The sequence below is a fragment of the Notechis scutatus genome, chromosome 1 (assembly GCF_049901735.1).
Source record: "Notechis scutatus isolate UNSWTSFEM ecotype Mainland chromosome 1, rNotScu1.2, whole genome shotgun sequence".
NCBI lineage: Eukaryota > Metazoa > Chordata > Lepidosauria > Squamata > Elapidae > Notechis > Notechis scutatus.
This window is the reverse complement of record NC_142009.1, coordinates 44,149,689-44,161,165: the sequence shown is the minus strand read 5'-3', so window position 1 is coordinate 44,161,165 and position 11,477 is coordinate 44,149,689.

Sequence of the window (11,477 nt, the reverse complement as noted above, 5' to 3'; positions counted from 1 at the left end):
TCACCAATAACTCAAGACAGTGAATGTATCCAACACACCTTCCACCTCCTCTTTTCCTCACAACAGCATCTCTGGGAGCTGAGAGAATGATTGGCCCAAAGTCACCCAGCTGGCTTTCATGGCTAATCTCCCACTTTCTAGCCTGATGACCAAATGGTGCTGTTTTCCCAATTAAATATAGAAATAAAGTTTGGTTAAGCAAATGCCTGAGTGGAATGCATTTAATTAATTACAATCTCTTTAAGCAGATGGTAGATCTGGAGTCTCCTATAATACGTTGGGAAGTCCTTTGTCCTGCCTGGCCTACAATGTAACATTGCTTCCAGTTGAATTAATTTAATATCCATCATGCTACACAATTTGCATCAAGAGATGAAAAAAAAAAATGTTCCTATTTGATGTTTGACTGCAAGTCCACATAAATGTTAGGTTAAAAATACTGTCCACTTAGAAATCAATGTCTCTTATAACATATTTTGCCCTCCATTAAGATAATCTACAATTATTTGCAAAGAATCAAATGTTGTACAATATTCTCATTCTGAGTTTCAACAAATATGTCTTCTTTCAGGTTATCCATTTCATTTGCCATTTCCCTCAATGATACTCTGTTTCTCTATTCCGGAGATGCCATTGGCAGTAACTATATATCCTCTACCTTCTTTAAGTTTTTTTGATGAGCATATGTGTGTGTTATTCAAATACAACTGTTAACTGTGGATACACATTATGGGGTAGGTTGGACAACAGAAAAGTAATAGTGTGCTTCATATCAGAAACAACCCATGTGTCTACCTAAAATAGGATACGGATAAACACTGTTCAATTCAGGGTTTAAAATTACTTAGCTTTATCACCAATTATTATCCTTGTTGTAGGATGGAGAATTGTGGGACTTGGACTAAGCAAAGGAACTGCTGGGCTCAAATTTGCCACCTCCTAAAGTACTTTTGTCATTTAAATAATGGGCCCCAGATTATCACTATGATTTAAGAAAAGAGATATTAAAGGAGGGCTGACTTGATGCATTTCTCATTCAAAATGGATATATTCTGATTTGTGTCACCTTTGAACACACAATCGTGAGCTGCAAACTACAGTGTTCACAAGATTACAAAATGCAGGTAGCACACTGATCAAAAGAGTAAGTTCATATTTCCATAAATTGATGTGGTCTGAAATTGGTTTATATTGAATCTGCCTTTCAGCATATGATACATGCGTGCAAAATTAGTAACTTATGTTTTCAGAAAACCTTACATCAACCCACCACATGGGCCTTCATATGGCTTATGCATCTGCCCTTAATTATTGGGGTGTGCCACCCATGGCAATGACTGATACTCACTGGGGCTATTTGCAGAGAGTAAAGAGACTTGCTTTTCTATTTACTTTCTCAAAAAGGCTGTAAAGACATGAATTTACATGTGGAGAAATCTCACAGATAAAAGCAACATTTGGGAAGAGGTAAATGTTTGGCAACTGTACAGAGAAGCTCTTTTCTCTGCCCCATACAAAGTGTATTCTCTACTGCCAATTACGATGGTTTTTAAAAAATTATTATTGAGAAGACAAAAGAGAGTTTCCCAAACATTTGATAAGCCACAATTCCTCAGCTAATTTTTTTATTTTATTTGACAGGTCACAAGTTGTGGCAGCGTACACTAATGATAAGTAGCTCTGTGTGTCAGATTTCACTTTTATCATTTAAATGCACTGGTTCTGGGAATAATGCAAATAAGCAAATTGATTTATGTACAAAAAGTCATCCAGGACACATTAGGCATTTATTTAAATAAGCACAATACTTTTTTTTCCAAGTTCAACATGTTTTATCTTCTGCATACATACCAAAACATCAGCTAAATTTCTATACGATTCACACCCACCCCAAATTACGTTAATAAATGTTCTTACCCATAAAGACTTCTATTGATTGAACCAAAGGCTGTGAAATTGTGATTTTTTTCCCCCAAAAATAATTTAAAGTTTAATGAATGGCACATAATAGGGGCCTTTTTCATTCTCATGTATTCCAAATAACAGAGAAAGGAGGATATATAGATAGCTCTCATTTAATAACCATTCAACACCCATTCAAAGTTATGTTGTTACTGAATGAGTAGTCCTTACAACTAGTGCTAGATGTTCCAGTTGTCCCAGCACTCCCACAGTTACATGATCTTTTGGAAACCAGCTTGCACTTACATTGGTTGCGGTATCCTATGCCCAGGTGATCACCATTTGCAATCTTTCCTGCTAGCTTTCAACAAAGCGACACTGGCAGAGAAAATTGCAAGTTGCTCTGGTAAGATGCTCACACTTTCTCCCTCCTGGCAACAGTTGCCCCAGCCCTGCTATGCTCATGCCACACCAGCCACCAATGTACCCTCTCCCACCCAACAGAAGCCACTTCTTAGAGTGGCTTAGAGGCCACCCATGCACCTTCCCTGACACAACAGCAGCCACTTCTGGACTTGCACCTTGCCATAACTTGTGGGCCAACTGCATTTTTCTGCCGCCCCCAGATTTGCCATGCCAGCAACCCATGCTCCTTCCCTTGCCTGGCAACAGCCACTGCCTGCTTGCATGCCAGCTGAAACTTGCATCTTATTGGAATCTCTGCATTTTAAGCAGATCCACTCGCTTGGACTCTTGTCTGTAAGTTGTAAATACAGCAAAGATTAAGACAACATGTCTTCGAAGAGTCTTCGCCAAAAGGATGCAAAATTCTTGGCCACTTTCCCCCTAGAAACTTCATCATTGGGGAAGTTGAAAGGGTATAACATTATCATTAATCCCACTCTTGATGTAAGAGAAACAAAACAGAAAAGTCATGCTGATCAATGCTATCCAAACTACAAAAGCATAATAAAGACAGTCCTCAATTTACAACAGTTCATTTAGTGACCATTTGAAGTGACAATGGCACTGAAAAAAGTGACTGATGACCCTTTTTTACACATACAACCATTGCAGCATCCCCATGGTCACGTGATCAAAATTCAGGGGCTTGACAACTGGCTCATACTTATGACGGTGGCTGTGTCCCAGGGTCATGTGATCAACTTTGGGAACCTCCTGCAAGCAAAGTCAGTACGGAAGCCAGTTGCATTTAAAACTGTGTTACTAACTTAACAACTGCAGTGATTCACTTAACCTCTGTGGCAAAAGAAAGGTTGTAAAATGGGGCAAAGCTCAGTTAACAACTGTCTTGCTTAGCAACAGAAATTTAGGACGTGATTGTATATTGAGGACTGCATGTTTTGCAAATATGATGGTATAATGTGCAAGAAAAATACAGTGAGAGAAGGCTGGGATTCTTCCATGTTTTTATAGTGATCTAGGGGACTTTTCAGCCTAACTGTCCTAACAGCTTTAATAGTTATAAAGGACAGTATTGCCTAGCAGTCACAAGAGCAGATGAATCTTTTGGGAATATTTGTCTTTATTTCTAATAATAAGAGAGTGAGAAGCACAGATATGTAATGCTTTTACATATGACTGATTCTTATGAATTTAAAAAACACTTTTTTTACAGAGTTGAACTTATTCAGTTAATGAAAAATAAACCAAGCCAAGTTTAATATGACCAAGGCCAGATAGAATGGATTATAGCTATTTCCTTTCATAATTTCCAAAATCATAGGAGTAGAAATCACAAGGTCTTCCCATGATATTAACCCTGAGAAACCATCATTGCTTATGGCAGCTTCACCCAATTTGATGCCTTCCCCATGTGCTTGAAGTACAACTCTCCAAATTTCCATTTATTATGGAAATAATAAAAACAGGATTTAAAAAAAAACTTTAATTTTGTTTTTATACCTTGTTAGCTGCCCAGAGTTATTTGACTAACATTGGAAATGATATAAATGGTCTAAAATAAAATAAATAAATATGGGGGGAGGTTAAAGTTAGGGTTAGGAGAAGGTATTTTATTTTCCTTCTGAGCATTCCAGAAGAAAATCTATAATCTTAAATTACAAGCTACCAGAATGACTTAAGTACACTAGTCTTGAAATATACGTACTTCATTCATTACACTCCCATTAGCATCAAGGGAAGGAAGGAAGGAAGGAAGGAAGGAAGGAAGGAAGGAAGGAAGGAAGGAAGGAAGGAAGGAAGGAAGGAAGGAAGGAAGGAAGGACCTACTAATCTCAGAATTCCCTCACAGGCTGTTCTACTAATAAAAAAAGTTCCATTTTTCCTATTTTTTTTTATAGATGCCTGCAGGTATATCTGTCTTTCTGGTAGGTGAATTATACTTTGTTGACTGTTGAAATGTACACAGTATCACAAAAATAAATGAAATTTTAATTACTTAATGTCACACATGTGAGAAAACAGAAAAGAATGCCAGAATTTTAAGCATAAAGTCAGCTGGAAGGATTGAGAAGTCAAAAGGGTTCTGTTCTCGGAATTACAGAAAGCAAAGCCAAATATGTACTTTTTTTCTTCCATGTTTTCATGCTAATCTGTTTAGGCTCAATAAATGAAACAAGCATAAAATTTATGTGCTCCAAAAGGATTTTAAAAAATGTGATTTATTTGTTTGTTTGTCCATTACATTTATTGGCCTCCCATCTTACCAAAGGGTACTGGGTGGCTTACAATTTTAAGCTCTTTGTTGAATATATACAGTATTTAGGAATTCTATAGCACAATAAACAAGCTTAATTTTCAGACCTGAGCAAAAGAGATGGGGGTGCAAGAATCTGCAGTTTAAGAATTGCATGATCTAGAACTCTGGTACATTTGCATTGCCACAACAAAAGCATCCTTCCTTTTTTATCTCATTTTATGACTAGAGTTTGTTTCTCAAATTGGGGTGAGTAGATGAAAGGGATTTGCAAGTGGGAGGATTCAAAACTTCCAATGAACTATTCCTGACTTAATAAACTCCTGGTTACTGATGAAAAAAAGACTTTAAATCTTAAAAATTGGGCAAATGCAACCACCTAGGTTATGGAGAGCTTTAAACCAGAATGTTTGATTCAGTCAGGAATTTAGCCGGTGTGATTCTCTCAGAACCTCATTTCCTTTTTTTTAGCTCTTCCTTTTCTCTCTCTTAATTTTGTGTTCTTTGTGCATTTGTTTGCAATACCTCATGGTGTTTTGCTTTTCTCTGGGTAGAACTGTTCATACAATCCACTTTGCTAGCTCTATTCCTTCACCTCATAGTGCCGTGCATGTGTTGTTCAGTGCTAATACACAAATGCCACTGCCACACTTCCCCTGTTCTGTTTCTTCTTTCCATGGTTGCAGAGAGTCATCTACTAAAAGGGTAACTGTTGCATTTTCAAACGACTTGTTGCAAATTGTGGAATTCCGCCTGGTATGAAGTCAGATGACAGACCCTAGTATGAACTGTTTTGCCTTTTCTTACTATCAGCTGCTTCAGTCATAGCTGATTCCATATGGCATGTACAATAAATATTTTAAAAGAATAGGCTTACATGTTTTTATAGCTATATAATTTCTTACATGTTAATAATTATCTGAGGGACAAGGCAGTTATTCTTTTGAGCCTAACAAATTTAACACTATAAAGAGCAGTATTGCTTAGCACTCACAACAGCAGCAATGTAAGACATGTTGTTCAAGCATCAGCATCTGTTCTATTATATACAGATATATGCAGAGGTGGGCTGCACATAGTGTAACAACTGGTTCACCTAGTGCAGAATCAAAAATGTGCAAACCTGAACGCAACTGCAAAAACACAGGGATTTCCTGCGCGTGGCAGCCACAGTGAGAAGAGAAGGAGAGGTGCTGAATTCAGCTGGGCTGCATGGGCAGGGTGAGTGAGCCAGATACATAGGATGGGACAACACTGGGGCAAGTGGGCAGGTCCAACCAGTGGTCAGAACTACCGGTACAGGTGAGCCGGTCTGAACCAGCAGCAGCCCACCAGGGCACAGATGCACACATGCTAATGGGTCAAAAATTTGGGTCACTGCTGGAGAGGCTAAGTAAACTGAGATAAGGAATTTAGAAACAGGTGATTAGGCTACAGACACAGAGCAAGACTTTAACTAAAGCTAACTGCAAATAACATTACAGTACAATGCTTACATGTTCTTGTTTCAGTGTAATACTAATTTACATGTTGAAATGGATTGGAAGAAAATTCAGGGTAGACAATAGTATGCTTCTTCACACAACTTTTATCCATATCAAGAGCTATTATCTCAGCAATACCATGCAAGAGGCAAATTGTATGCTTGGGTTCATACACTAAATCATAACATACTAGATTTGGTTTTGATTTTGTATCTTGTAAGGATCCAACTTCTGAAGCCTATAGACTCTGGCTTATGGCTTAGTGTGCTATATGAATGTTACCAGCTCTAATTTTTCAATTAAATAACTGTTATCCATCCATTAAAGAGGTTACTGTTTTTGTGCTGCTCTACTGGCCGAATAGGAATACCATTGCCTTCTGCACTTTAGTCTTGCTGCAGGGGGGAAAAAATCTGCAAAGGATTCCCTAACCCTCAGAGCCTTGAGCTTGAATCCCCACTCAGGTTTCCTCAGATTTGCACAGCTACCGTTTGCTGTACACCTGTCTTGGTCAGCTGTAAGAGAGGCCCGGTTTTGATTCCCTGGGGATTACTAAGAATGCTTCCACTGACAGACACCACATTTCAACAGCATTTAGCACAACATGATGCAAAAATGTGGGAATGTAATATGGGAAAAGGAGAGCAAAGAGCTGTCATGCACTTCTGACCATAGAAGACTAAGAAAAAGATCAGGTGGACAACGGAAAAAGTCACAGGGTGGACCCAAAGATTTGGATTAATAAATTAAAGTTACAATATTACATAAGCTAACTGTGGCCTATCTTAGTTCTAAGTGTAATGGCATAGTGTCCGCAGGAGACCCTTTTCCGGGTCTTGCAGTCTGCCTTATTTACAGTGCTGAGTGATAGGGAAGTACAAAGAGCAGCTGAAGAAAAACTAACCCTTGGCTGCACTTAATGAACTTTATATCTGTTCCTTATGAGCTTTGGTGTAACCAGGAACATTCAGATGGGAGAGACACCTTGCTAAATTAAGCTCTGCCAATAAATCAGATTTGAGGACAGTCGGCAAAATCTCATTTCATCACTGGGCTCCAGCAAGCTTTTCTGGTACAGTACTTCTAATACAATTGGTACAACTAATGCAATTTATATGTCCCACAAAACTCAGAAAAATGCTGGAAAGAGGAAGCATTGTGGAAAATGAAAATGGAGGCCCAGGATAAAGAACCATATAATGGTGTATTCAGATACAGATACCATTATAATAGTATATAATGTATCTGGAAGGTAGTGCCCTGATACACTTTGATTCCAACTGATTTCAATACCTGCTAGTTCTCAGAGTGATTAACATGACTAGATTATGCCATCCAAGGACTAACTTCCCTCTTTGCTTGTCACAAGCAACTTTACAGGCATGGGGGAAGTATACAAAACAATGGCCTAAGTCTGATCTGAAGGTATATATATTAAATCTCTTTCTCTCTCTCCCTTTCTCCTACCCCTTCTCTCTCATCAAGACATATCTATCACAGGAGAATAGTAACTTATGAAGGTATGTAATAGATCAGTAATCCAAACATATAGCTTTGGTTAAAAATTTGAAAGAAACTGGGATCGCTTCTGGAATCAAAACATAGAGTAATAACTTATTTCCTCATACCATAATCCAAATTACACGTTTGTTTTAACCTAAAATATATTCAATCCTCTTTGCTATTAAATCCTAAGAAGAACATTTTATTTTGTGATAACTGGTAAGCTGAAACTGGACACAAATTGTACAAGGAAGATGAAAAAAAGTATTCCTAATGTCCTCCGGTCTCTGACCTTAGATGCAGGAGGTAGATCAGTCTTCCCTCCCACCTCCCCAAGCCTGGCTAATTCAGCATGAAATACTACGAGACAAGAATTTATTGTTCAATTTGCAGCCTGGTGATTGAAGAGCAACTGTATTCATTTCAGGAGCAAGCTCTAATTTTAGAGCGCAGCTGAATGTGCTTATGAGAACAACAGGCAAGCACCGGAGAACTTAAATGTACCATTCTGGAAAGCAAATTGAGCTTTAGCATCTCCATCTCCATCTAGGGCTGTAAAAAAAGACCAGGCCCTTTTCCGATTCCCTATCCTAGCTAGATTTGTTGTAATAATTGTGAAAATATTCTGGGTTGCAGAAGTTAAGCAATGAGGCACTTGAATGTCCTCTTATAGAATGTAGTTTTGCTCCCTGACAGTAATTTGAAAAAATGGGAAGTAGGTTTATACTGCCATCCTCCCCTTCTCTGTAAATTGCCTTCCAGGAAATTGTTTTTTTCAGAGGAAAACTCAGCCTTAACAGTCAACTGCCTGAGATCAAGAATAAGTTATTTCCAAACACGTACACAAAGCCAGCTACATTTGCAAGTATATCTTCAACTCTCGTTTCTCAATCTTGCAATTTTAAAATGTGTGGACTTCAACTCCCAGAATTCACCAGCATACAGAATTCTAGCAGTTGAAATCCACACATCTTAAACTTGTCAAAATTAAGAAGCACTGTTCAGTGACTGAATTTGTTATGTCTGGGAGATCGGTCCCGGGTAGATCGGGTCGCATTGAGACACGAGACTTAAAGTGCACATTCAGCTCTTTATTGAATATACAGTTAAGTACAGGACCTGCGCTCAGCGCGGCTTTTCTTATAGAGCCGGCCGGCAGCTCGGCGGCCAATGACAGGGCTTTGAATCTCCCGTGATCGGCTCGGCCAATCGCGGGAGGTTCCTAGCGCACCAATCATGGCCGCTCAGTTGACCAATCAGATTGCGGCCCGTGCAGACCAATCGGATTGCGAGGTTTGGAGAATGCTAATATAGAACACCCCTCCCCTCTTGGTCTTGTCCGACGTAGCGTGTGACGTAGTCGCGCAGGTAGGCCGGGCTTCTTACTTGCCTGGTTGACTTGCGCGTTTCAGTAGGTGTTTTGTCGTCGACCATTTCGGACAGGCTCTGCGTCGCTCCCGAGCTTCTCGCTGGAACCGCCTGGAAGGGTGAGCCGGGCCCATTGCTGCAGCTCCCACCCGGTCTACCCGGGTCAGTCGAGTTGTCGGCTCCACTGCTCCTGCCTGGTCTCTCCGGGCTGGTTGAGCTGGCTTGGCTGCTCCTTCCAGGTGAAGCTCCCGTCTGCAACGGTTCGAGGTCTGCTGGTGAGTATGGCTGGTTAGTTATTTGTTTTTGGTTTGTCCTGGGTGGGGGGTGTTCTGCCTGCGTGTTAGGCCTTCCCTCTTCGGCGTTCGGGTTCCCCCCCCCCTTCCCAGTTTCTTCATTAGTGTTTGTTTGCGGGGTGTTGGTGCTGTCAGTGGCTAGTCTTGACCGTAACTGGTCGATGTGCCGCTTCCAGCTTCTTCCATCTGTGGTTTGTAGCCAGTACGACCGGGGGTCCGTTACCTGGGTTATTTGTGCCGGCACCCAGAGTGGGTCTCCGGTGAAGTTTTTCACGTAGACTGTATCTCCAGTGTTAAATGTCCGGTGTCTACTGGACGAGCCTGGGGGTTTCTCCGGGTTGCACGTAGGGTGCAACCGGTCTAGTGGGGACCTTAGCTTTCTGCCCATGAGTAGCTCTGCTGGGCTTTTGTTTGTAGTTGTGTTGGGGGTGATGTGTTGTATGAGTAGCATTCTATTTATTTTTTCTTGTATGTCGCCAGTTTCTATTTTTTGGATGGTTTTTTTGTGTATTGGACCATCTGTTCCGCCCTTCCATTCGCCGCCGGGTGAGCTGGCAAGGTTAACGCGTGCCTGATTCCCCGTATGGCAAGGTATTTCTCAAATGCTAGTGCCGTGAACTGTGGGCCGTTGTCCGACACTATTACATCTGGCAGCCCATGCGTCGCGAAAAGTCTGTTCAGTTTATCTATGACGGCTTCTGTCGTCGTTGTTCTCATGGTGCTTACTTCTAGCCAGTTGGAGTAAGCATCCACGGTGATGAGAAATGTATGTCCCTTGGTTGGCCCGGTGAAGTCTATATGTATTCGTGACCATGGGCCTCTGGGGGTTTCCCATTCCAGGACTGGAGCGGCGGGGGGTGGTGGACCTCGTCTCTTGGCACCTGTTGCACCCGGCTACCCATGTCTTGATTTGTTTGTCCATCCCTGGCCACCAAGCGTAACTTCTGGCCAGGGCTTTCATCTTGACCATGCCCGGGTGCCCCTCATGCAGCATTGCTAGTACTTTTTTTTGTAATGTCTCTGGTATAACAACCCAGTCCCCCCAAAGTATGCACCCCTTCTGTGTGAACAGTTCGGTTTGCCGGTTCCGGAAGGCTTTGAACTGTTCGCTGCCTTCACTTTCCGGCCACCCCCTCTCTACCCAGCTCAATACCCGCGCCAGCCGTTTGTCTTTATTTGTTTCTCGGGCAATGTCTGGCGCGGTTAGGAGTGGGCTGGGTAGAGTCTCTATTTGCAGGGTTGTTGTTGTGGGCGCTGTGTCATCGTCCAGGTCTGGTAGAGGGGATCGGCTTAGTGCATCTGCGTGCGAAATGTCCTTGCCAGGCCGGTGTGTCAGTTCGTAGGTGTAGGTGGCAAGGAACTCGGACCACCTCATCATCCTGGGTGACAGGATGTTCGGGGTGGCCTTGTCCCCTGCCAGTATCCCAAGTAGAGGTTTGTGGTCCGTGATGATTGAAAAGGTCCTACCGTAAAGGTACTCATGGAACCTTTTCACTCCGGAGATGATTGCCAGGGCTTCTTTGTCCAGCTGGCTGTAATTCCTCTCCGGCTTGGATAGTGTTCTCGAGAAGAAGGCGATGGGTGCTTCCTTCCCATCCGGTAAGGTGTGACTGAGGACTGCCCCGATGCCGAAGGGTGAGGTGTCGCATGTGACCGTCAGCGGCAGGGTCTCGCTGTACTGGATCAGGACGGCGTCTGACGTTAGCAGGTTTTTGGTTTGTTGGAATGCGTTTTCCTCCTGCTTCCCCCAAGTCCAGATGGCTGTTTTATCCAGCAGCCTATGCAAGGGTTCTGCCGCGGTCGCCTTTTGGGGTAGGAAAACATTGTAAAAGTTAATAAGTCCCAAAAACGCCTGCAGTTCCGCCTTGTTGGTGGGTGTGGGGGCTTCCTTGATGGCCCTAAGTTTCTTTCCGGTGGGGTGGATTCCGTGTTGGTCTAGGAGATACCCCAAGAACTCGACCCTTTCGGTGCAGAGTTGGCATTTCCCTTTTTTAACTTTAAGGCCGGCGTCTTTGAACTTTTGCAGCACTGCTCTTAAGCAGGTTTCCAATTGCTTTTTGTTGGCGGCTGCTACCAGCACGTCATCAAAGTAGGGCACCACTCCTTTTATCCCTTGGAGGAGTCTTTCCATGAGGCTTTGGAAGACTCCTGGCGTGACGCTGACTCCAAATTGGAGTCGGTTGCACCGGAATGCCCCCCGGTGTGTAACAATCGTTTGCGCCTCGGCTGTTTCGGCGTCGACCGGCA